The sequence below is a fragment of the Grus americana genome, chromosome 1, assembly GCF_028858705.1.
Source record: "Grus americana isolate bGruAme1 chromosome 1, bGruAme1.mat, whole genome shotgun sequence".
NCBI lineage: Eukaryota > Metazoa > Chordata > Aves > Gruiformes > Gruidae > Grus > Grus americana.
Genome location: NC_072852.1, coordinates 90,208,121 through 90,218,423, shown reverse-complemented (window position 1 = coordinate 90,218,423; position 10,303 = coordinate 90,208,121). Strand labels below are relative to the sequence as shown.

The 10,303-nt window shown below is 47.7% G+C and overlaps 1 protein-coding gene across 1 annotated transcript in view; it reads left to right on the top strand.

The window, feature by feature from the left end:
• The first annotated feature begins 5,947 nt into the window (after positions 1 to 5,947).
• The window catches only part of VANGL1 (VANGL planar cell polarity protein 1), a 46,423-nt gene continuing 42,067 nt past the window's right edge, over positions 5,948 to 10,303 (top strand). Inside the window, exon 1 of the mRNA XM_054829430.1 lies at positions 5,948 to 6,064. The gene's annotated coding sequence lies outside the window, so the exon portion shown is untranslated. The remainder of the gene's footprint in view (positions 6,065 to 10,303) is intronic.

Here is a 10,303-nt window from a genome sequence, read left to right as displayed (position 1 = left end):
GTCATGCGAACTGGCGCTCTTCCAGCGGGCCGGCTGGTGGCACTGTTAATCAGCTGCAGCAGCACACGTTGCTCTTCGGCCTCCTTTCAGAGAGCAGGGCAGTAGTCTCCAGCCTGGAAAAATGCTGCCTCTTTGTCATAATTAAAGCACCAATTATGCTTTTCTCTCTGCCAGCTTGACTCAACACATAATTTCAGTCTGCAAACTCAAGGCTCTGTTCCTCCACCTATTCTTTTCCTGAATATTTATTGTCCTTCTTTAAAAGGTTTCATTTCCAGGTGTTCCAGTGTATGCAGTCTTGTTCCTCAGCTTCACACACACCTATGGCCAAATCCCAGCCCACCTACAAGTTCTTTGGCCGCCACGGACAGGATTTGTCTTGTGACCAAGTCCCCCAGAATAGGTTGAAGTAGTGCATCTACCACCACTATGGCCAGGTATTCCTATTTGAGGCCTCATGCTTTCTTTTGTTCCTACAAGAAGATGGGGCTCTGCCTCTCTCCTGTGCCCCCCACCCTGCTATAACTCTGACTAGAGTTATAAAGGAGAGGAGGGCATGACTACATGCCAGTTAATGTCCCTTACCCTCTAAGATAAGGTCCACAGGGGGCTGCAGGATTCCTGGTACACACAGAGGAAAGGTCATGGTATACAGTGGATTCTAGCCCTCTAATCAGGGGCAAGTCAGACAAAAGATGTTCTCTTTTTCCCCTCTAGGCCCTCTGAGGCCTGTACAGGTGAAATCTTCCTTATTTTTTTTCCCTTTACATTTACTTAGGAAATGCTTCTGGAGTGTGGGGGTTTTATTGTTGGGTTGTTTCATTGGTTTGTGGGGTTTTTTTCTTTTTTAAGTAATCTTCTTCAGTGTTCTTTAAATCTGCTGAACCCAAAGAAAAATTCTACCTCTATCTGCTTTGAAATGGAAGTGAGATTTTAACTGAATCCTGAACTGGGTTTTGCAGAATCTCAGCCAAGCGGAGCTTTTCTAGTGTTTACTACCCACCACCATTTCTCTTTACTTGGGCAGAAATCATGTATTTTGGATATTTAATTCCATAAAGGGCTCAGTAGTTTTTATGCAAGCTGCTATGCAAAATAAATGTGTCATGCTGTTTCTTCAGCTGTGCAGTACTATGCATTTTCCCTTTCTAAATAGCAACCACCCCAAAAGGGAAGGAAGGTGTTCTTTTGTAGTCATGTCCCTCTGGCCTCTCTCTTCCTCTAAACAAGATTTTCTGCAGCGTTAGAGCTGAAATGTGGCTCCTCGTGCATATCTGTCATTGCATGTTTACTTAGACTTTAGGTGTATACTGCTAGATTGAGGTCAGCAGCACAGAGCAAGATCATGCACAGTTCAGATTGGCTATACAAGCAGTTCCATCAGATAGAACCTAAGAAGTGGTGTCCAGTCTCAGTGAAAAACTTTCCTCTCCACCCCGGGCTGGAGGCTCTGGCTGATGCTTATGGCTGGCTCAGCTCATGCTTATGGCACTACCTCTGATTCTCAAAGCGTTGTGCAGACAAATTCTGTCTTTGGTGAGGAATCTCTATGTCCTGTAACTTAAGAATGATCTTTTTATCCTACTCAGGAAACAGTGTGAAAAATGGAGAAACCAATCAGGTTTTATGGACATGTGTAGATTTGTGATTTTGTCACTGAATTTTGTCACAGACAAATATTATCTGGATATGTCACTGTGTGTTGGGGAAGGTGGAGTCTGTATTTTGGGGAAGGAAAGAGGAAGACCGGTTCCCAAGGTGATGGAGAAAATCTACAGCAAATTCAACCTCAGTATCTTAACAAAAATATTGTATGTATGTGTCTCTAAACAAGGCAGAATCTGGCCACAAAAATGATCAGTAGAAAAATACAAGGATCAGTAGATGCATTTATTTAAAATAAGTGAATCTAATGGTCATGGAGGAAGAAAAGAGAGCAAACCTTTGAGCAAAGAGATGACTTAAAAGTGTGACCTACACGTCATGTCGTGTGAAAGCTCCCACTGCTTTACAACAGATGATCCTAGAAGAGACAGCATAGACCTTTATTTAGCTAATTTGACTGGATAGCAGGTTGGTCATACACCGTGATCAGCAAATCAAAATGTAAGACAGAGTGATTCAAAACACTAAGGGATTTGTTTATAAGAAGGGATACAGTCCACATTCCCGAAAGTACCTCTTCTAGCACATCCAAGATCATTTGTGTTCCACAGCTGCAGCTGAAAATCCATCTCTCTCTGGTCTTCTGTCCAACTCATACTTTTCAGAGTGAAAAATACAAGCCTGAGGAATGCAGTAGCATGATTAATAGAATTACAGTTGAGTATTTCCTCTAAAAAAGCAGATCTATAGTTTTGAATTCCTGGCATGAATGAGTCAGTGTGTGTTTTCCATGCTGGACTCTACCCATCTTGGCCTTGATCAGATGGTATTGCATTTGTGGGAAGACACCTAGAACCTTCTGAAAATGTGATGAGGACAAAAATTGTCTGGATCCTCATGTTTCATACAGAAAAAGAATGTTCCTGCTTGCACCTCCTAGCATTTCCTTGAATATTTCTTCCAAGTTATGGATAGAAACAGTCCCCTCAAGGAACTACATGAAGTGAGAATGTCAGTCATGTTTCTATTGGAAAAACAAACCAAAGAAGTGTCAAGGGAAGCCGGAAGCTGCTTCTTGTAAGATCTAAAAAATCTCCAGTTTTTGATGTGTTGAGCAGAAAATTATTTTATTTATTTATTTATTGGAGTAAGTGCAGGGCATCTACTAGCCTTCCACTGCTACAGTGAACTTGAGGCCATAGCATTGGCATGCACACAATAAGGATTTTTTTTTTTCTGAATAAAAAGAGAGAAATTAGGAATAAATCAAAGGTATTTATGATCTCATGCAAATCCACTGCAGAAATGGATGAAGAATCTGAGTTCATATTCCTTTTCTGTGTGCCACATCATGAAACAGGCCAGCTTTGGGCTTAGCTTCATATGAGTGTCCTGCTTCTTCATCTGTCTATCTGTGTGTGCATCTAAGAGCATGCCATAAAGCAGAGCCAGTCCGTGCACTTGACCATTTGCAGGTTCTTCCTAAAACATCCCCTGGCCGCTATGCCAGCAGGAATGGGAAAAGATCAAAAGAGAAGGGAACTGAACAGTGAAGGTGTCTTGCATTACATGCAGACAGAGCACGCTCTGGACCAGAGACTGTCTTTGTTTGACATGGACATACTGGAGTGAGTCCAGCAGAGGTCCACTAAAATGATTCAGGGATTGGAGCATCTGACATACTAGGAGAGGCTGGGAGAGCTGGGATTTTTTAGCCTTGAAAAGTTTCAGGGGGGAATCAATGTGTATAAATACCTGATGGAAGGGAGTAAAAAAAAAATGGAGGCAGATTCTTCTCAGTAGTATCCAGTGAAAGAAAAAGAGGGAAAAGGTACAAACTGAAATACATGAAATTCCATTTAAATGTGAGAAAAAAAGCATTTTTACTGTGAGGATGTTCAAACACTGGAACAGGTTGCAGAGGGAGGCTGTGGACTCTCCATCCTTGGAGATGCTCAAAGCCCAGCTTGGCACAGCCCTGAGCAGCTGGCTGTAGCTGACCCTGTTCTGAGTGGGGAGACTGGACTAGATGATCACCAGAAGTCCATTCCAGCTTAAACTATTCTCCTGTGAATCAATGAGATCTGTTCTGGCTAATCTAAAAAAAAAAAAAAAAAAAGCTCTAATCTTACCTATTCAGTAGCGTACAGGAGCATAGAACTTTATAAATTTCTGAATTATGACCCTACCACACAAGTAGCTTGACTCACACAAAACATTTTCTCATGTCTCAGCGGTTTAAACAGATGATGAAAGATAAGCATGTCACAGCATCAGCATCTGCCCCTGAGCCCCTGTTCAGCGTATTCCTCCTTTGCCAATATTCCGTGTAACAGCTTGGCCTAGTTGGGTGCAAGGGGGCCTCACTGCTGGGTCTGACAGGTAACTACACCAGCGGGGTGCTGGTCCTCTCTGAGGTTTGTATACATCTCCAGCTTAGATCTCTTGGCAGTCTCCTTTCTGTGGGGTACTGCAGCAAGTGCTGCTGCTCTAGACCGTGACACTAGTATTCAGAAATCCTCTAAATCTTCTTGAGCTGCTGCTGGGGCAGCATAGTAGGAGAACAAATACAGATTTAGCAAAGGAGTTTCTTGGTTGCTTTCAAAGAAGTCCAGTTAAAGGCCTTTGAAAAAGTCCCCTTGTTGAAGTTTTCCCCTGAGCTTCCGCAGCCTTTCAGGCAGGGCAGCATCTCCCCTTGTCCTCTTCCCCACTTGGCACAGCTAAAAACCTTGCTCCTCACACCAAGTCTCTCCTCTGCACCAGATGTGTGGCCTGCATAAACTCTAGCCTGTCGCCTTTTGCCACGTTTCCCCCACCTCTGGGCTGGGAGGAAGCAAGCCCTGTTGTGATAGTGGAGTTGTGGGGAGCCATCAGCAGCCAGCCAGGCTGAGAAGCAGGCTTTCAGCAGGGTGTCGGACGCTTTCCAGGGCAGGGCCATCACCTGGAATGCAGCAGAGTACTTGGGCCTTGGGCATGTTTAGACACATGTTGATGCATAATACAAGATGGAGCCTATCACTTGATATCGGTCTCTTCCAGTCAGTCACGGGGTTGGGTAAGCATGTACAGCATGCAAAACAGGAGGTAATGTAACTACCAAATCAGAGTGATATGGAAACGTTTCTTCTAATTCCTGGTTGACTGTTCCATTGTAGTTGTTCCATGTTGTACGGATGTTGAATAGGGGGCAAGCACTGCAAATAAAACCGTGGCATTATTTTGGAAAAAGAGAGTGAGGGGAAATTGGAGGGGAGAAATAAAAGATGCAATCTACAGCAGCCACAATAATGCAACACAGAAACTATCTGATAGAAATAACTTCAGTATCTTCTGCATTTGTTCCCTTTGTAGGCTGGATTGTTCTTGAGTAGTTCAAAGCACAGGGCTGGAATCTAGGAGGTCTAGATTTTCGTCATGCATTCCCAGCTGCTGGTTCATTGTTTGGCCCAAAAACTTAACTATTTTTAAAGGGTAAGAGAACCCAAAGGTGAAATGAAAAAGGAGCAACATTTGAATACAGAAAAGGTGACTTGCACGGCACGTAGAACTCTGCCTGTTTCCTTCCCAGCTGCCCAGAGCAAGCAGTGTGAGGAATTTGGTGCCTAAGGTAGGCTTCGGGCAGCCTGTTAGAGGCTTCAGGCAAACCAGACCCTTCTCCCTGGGGGGCAGGAGGTCCTTCCTAATTGCAGACCTCTTGTGACCAGGGGCAAAGTGCGCTGCAGCTACAGGCTATGGGTGGAGGAACAGACCAAGCAGTCCTGAAGGCTAGGCATTACAGTGCCTAGCAATACATTTGGCCTTGGAGAAAACCCAAGAACGTGGTTGTCCTGGATGGGCGAGCTCAAAGGCACTGGTCTGCTGGAGGAGAGCATGACGGCATAAGGCTGGGTGGAGAGCTGGAGAGTGGGAAGGGCTCAGCTTTGGAGGGGCTGTGGGGCTCAGGAGGTGGGCACCTGGGAGCAGGGAGGGGGTGATGGGTAGGTCTCGGAAAGAGGGGAAGCAGCAGGAGCTGCGGGAGCATGTATGAGCTGAGATGCAGAGGAGGCAGAGCTGCCGGGAGAGGTTCAAAGGGTGAAATCGGGTCTCGAAGGGGCGAATAGCGGTCCCTGGCCGCAGGCCCCCGCCAGGTATGGCTGCAGCAAGGGCCGGCCGGGAGATGCCAGGGCCCCGGTCTGCCGGCGGTGGGAGGCTAGGGAGCAGGGTGCTGGGGTCCCAGTGGAGTGAGGGTGACCGCTTCTCGGGGAGGGGAGGGAAGCCTGGCCGGGGGGCGGTGGCTCCGGCGGTGCGGGGGCGGTGCGGCTGCCGGCGGGGGAGGGACGGGGGGTGCGGGGCGGTGCTGGGCACAGGAAGCGGAAAGCGGCGGCAGCAGCGACGGCGGCTGCCGCCGGGGGAAGGCGGTGGGGCACGGCACGGCGGCGGGTCGGTGCCGGGAGCGGCATGGGGCGGCCGCGGAAGGGAGGTGAGTTAGTCTGTCTGTCTATCTATCTATCTATCTATCTATCTGTGTGGAGGCGGGTGCGGTGCGGGGGGCGGTGGCGCTGCCCTCTACCACGCCCTCCCGCCGTCGGGATCCCGCCGCCGCTCCGTCCCGGGGTGCCCGGAGCAGCGATGAGGCAGCCTCCTCGGCTTCCGCGCCTGGCGGCAGGGGTCCGTTCCTGGCCGGGTGTGTTGGGGGGTGAGAGCCCGGCTGGGCTCCGGTGGTGCCGGCTGCATCCCCGCTCCCCCTGCCCGGCGCTTTCCGGGGCGGCTGGGGGCCGGTTCCCGTGGCTGGGCGGAGGGCAAAGGCGGGCAGGGAGTGCCGCCGGGTCTCTGCCGGGCAGCCTCGGCGCCGCTGGAGCGGCAGGTCCCGGCTCCGGTGCCGCGGGCGGGAGAGCTCAACTTCCCGGGGTAAAACCCTTAAATGCCGGCGAGGACCGTAGGTGTAGCCCCTCACAGTGGGCAGCGCTTTCTCTGCCAAGCCTTGCCTTTGAGGGAACCTGTGCGCTGTTAATACACTGGCACGAGTGAATTCAGGCCGGTGTGAAGGCTCTGCTGATGCCTCGTGTGCCCAGGCCGTATAAAAGAAGCTGCTTTATGTCTGGGCTCACCCTGTTGGGTAGCACGGGGGGTCACTTACCAGTGGAAGGGAGGACACCATCACGTTTCTCTGCTTAGAAGCAGGTTTGGTGGCTGAAACGATGCCCAAAGTCACAGGCTCGCAGGACTGAATGGTTGTTTCCGTTCAGCAAGATACGGCATAGGGAAGCTCACATGGCTGGAGATAAATCTGCTCCAACGACAGCAGCTGAGAGAACAGTCTCCTTCTGCGCCTTGGCAGCGCTGGCCTGGGATGCATACCTGAGCGCTTCTGAGCGCGCCCAACAGAGGGCAAAACTATTGCATTAGCTGTTCGGTTTCAGTAATGGCACGCTTCAGAGAGCCGCTGTAAAACAGCGCTGTTTTCTTGTTTAGAAGACTGTCAGGGTTGTAAACTAACTCTCTTATGCAAAGGGCTGAACTCTTTGACTGCAGGGTCCATGGAAGCATAAGCGACTTGATGGCAGGGTTTTGGTCTGGGGAGGCAGACTTCCATGACTGTTTGAAGCAGCAGGGGTTTTTTGGCCCCAGGTTTGTCAATAATGATTTGCCCACAAGATCTTTGCAGCTATAAAGAGTTAAAAAATTGTCACCCTGGCTGTAGAGCAAATTAGGATGTTGCGGAGTGTATTCTGTGGTATTGTTGCCTGTGAGCCTATTACCAGGGCACCCTGACTTTGAGGAGAAGAGTTGTGGAGAAGAGAGCTTCAGCAATGCTTTGCCATCTTTGAAGAGCTTAATTTTGACCATGCTTGGCTCTTCTCCCCCTCTGGGGTTTGGCTGTATAGCTGACTGCAACTATGGGACCAGTGTTGACTCTGTGATCATTTCAGTTGTTAATTTTGAAACATAAATGGTGAATAGAGTCTTACAGAAAGCCTCCCATTAAGAATGCTCCCTAAGAGTTGAAGTTTCGGAAGGATGCCAGCCTGTGTCAGAACCACCCAGGCAAGTATCTAACTGCCCACGGTCACTGGCCAGCAGCAACCACAGGGAGCTGCTGGCCTTTCAGTTTTGGTTAGTAGTGGCAATGGGTTTGGTGGCCCTTATTTTATGGATACGTGCACCTAGGGACGCCTTACTGTTACTGGGAGGGTGGGATACTGTACGGAGAAAATGCTACCAAGATGACTGCAGTTGTCCTAGCAGAACTGCATGTCATATTGTTGTGGTAGCCTGTCTGCCTTCCAAGCACGTGTCTGACAACCGAAGCGAAGAATGGTATCAGAAACGTGGCTTTGCTGCTCTAGGGCGTGTTGTGCCGCACAGGGACCTGAGAAGCAGGCCTGAGCAGAGAACTGCAATGTCCATTTCTGCTGGTGGGAAACAGTAATTGTAAAAGGCATGAGCAGCATTACGAGTATCTGGTACCGTCACTGGGGAGTTGATGGAAGAAGAAAATGAACCCTTGTGAAAGCTATCTTATGACTTCTTTTAATTTCTCATTAGCCTTTACTTCAGAATTATCTGATTCGGGTCAAATTAAATAATGGTGGTTACTTCCTCAGGGGTCAACACCCTTGCCCTTTCTCCTTGCAGGGTCAGAATGGCCTTGGCCTTGTTCAGGGTTGAGCAGGAGGAGGGAGACAGAGAGAGACTCCATACTGTGGAACCCCACTGTGTTGTGTACTGGGGATTTGATCAGGGTCAGTAAACTTCTCTCTCTTTTTAAATTCAAATTGAAAATGCAGGAAAACACACAGTATCCTAAAGGAGGAGGGTGCACTTTCAGTAGAGAAACCTTTTGTAGTTTATAGACCTTAATGCTATCTAAGTGCTATGGCTAAAATTAAACTTTGAAAATAGGGTAGAATTACTACCTGCTTGGATAGACAGTCTGAAGAGTCTTGCAAGAGTCTCTCCCCTGTTTGTTTCAGTAAGGCTGTAGGGCTTTAAATATCAGTACGGAAAACTGTTCCTGTGCACAGTCCAAGTGCTCTAGTATCATGAGGGTGAGGCCGCAATACCTTCTACCATGTTGCATGGTTCTGGGGTGCACTTGAAGGTCTAGTAACGTGCTAGACACATGAGTGAGGAAGCGCAAGCTTTCACCACTCTGGCAGGTTGGTGGCCGAGGTATAATTTGCATGATAGACTTGAATGCTGGTTGTGCTTCAAAAACGCGGGCAGCGCAGATGTGGTTCTTGGAGCAGGCAAGGGACATCCTCCAGGGAGGTACTTCACCAATGTGTCCTGTGCAGAGAAATTCCTAACTTCCAGCTGTGTAGCAGGGAGGCAAGAGGCTGGGGCTTACAGCAGTAAGCCCTGCTTGTGTGGGTGATGGTTTTGGCTGGACATTTCTGTTGTCCATTGAAACAGCCTCGTTATGTTTTCAGACCCATGTTGCGTGTTCTGATTAGACATGCAGGTGGATTGCTTCAATAAACCAAGTTACTTTTCTTTTTGAAATATCCATGTCACAGACTAATGGTTTCCAGCCTAGGGGCTGGAAATTCCCAGGAGTCTATGAAGTCTTTCTGAGAAGCCTCTGAGAAGCAAAAGAAAAGGGAAACTATTGCTAGAAGGCTTGAATTTGCTGGCTACTAAACATTTTTTTTAAGAGGAGGGGCTTGTAAATCAAGAGCCACCACCATAGAGTAAAAGCCCTGGTTTATATATATATATATACACACACACACAGAGTCAAAATTAACCTTATTTAATGACATGCAAAAATAAATAGCTTTTGGAAAAGCCTTGTTTCCTAAAGCTCATTGGCCGTTACAACTGAAAGCCTTCCCTCTGCGAGTAGATTAGCATGGGTGAATATCTGTGCTTACAGATCAAATTGCTGGATTGAGGCCTGCTCAGGAAATTCAAAAGCAAAAGGTTCCCGTGGCATTGCTCATAGGTCTTACTATAGAGGCAGTTGAACATAGCAAATTACGTAACTTCTCATTTTTCTGAAGTGAATAATAGGAATACGTTGTAGCCATACCGTGCAGCCAAGTTAAGGCCAGAGTTGGAAAGCTTCCTCACTGCTTAGCCATCTTTTAATTATTTTTACTCTTGAACCCTACCGCTATCCCATATCTTAGCTTTTGGGGTTCTGCGTGTTTAATTTGTAAAGCTCTTCGTTTCGCTAAATGAAGAAAAAAAGATTTCTCTTTGCGATAGCTTGTGGGCATCCATTACCCTATAGACAGCTGGTGCTGTTTAACAAGTGAGGCCAACAACGTACGGTGCCGAATGCGCGCACATCCTCACGGACGCTTGTGGCTGCTTGTGCTCCAGATGGCACTTCCAAATATACGTAACTTTGTGAACCGACTGGCAAATTAACTCTAATTTATTGCAAGTTTTAGACGGAATGGGATTGAAACTGTACAGACAAGGATTTCAAAGCTGAGCTGCTTTGGAGTTATTTGCCTCAACTTCACAGGGAAAAATCCATCGGGAAAGCAGGGGATGTAAAAGAGCGCTCTTGTTTACGTTTGTCCTCTTTGATTTAAAGATGTAACTTGCTCTTTTAAATTTCCCTTGGGCTGGGAGCCACACTGTGCTCCCTTGAAGACGATCACAAAGTGAAATTCACTGGCAATGGGATTGGGCTCCCAGCGTGGAAAATAGCAATTCAAAAGAACTCTTCTTGGAGATTTATGAGCATATGAAAAGAAGGAGT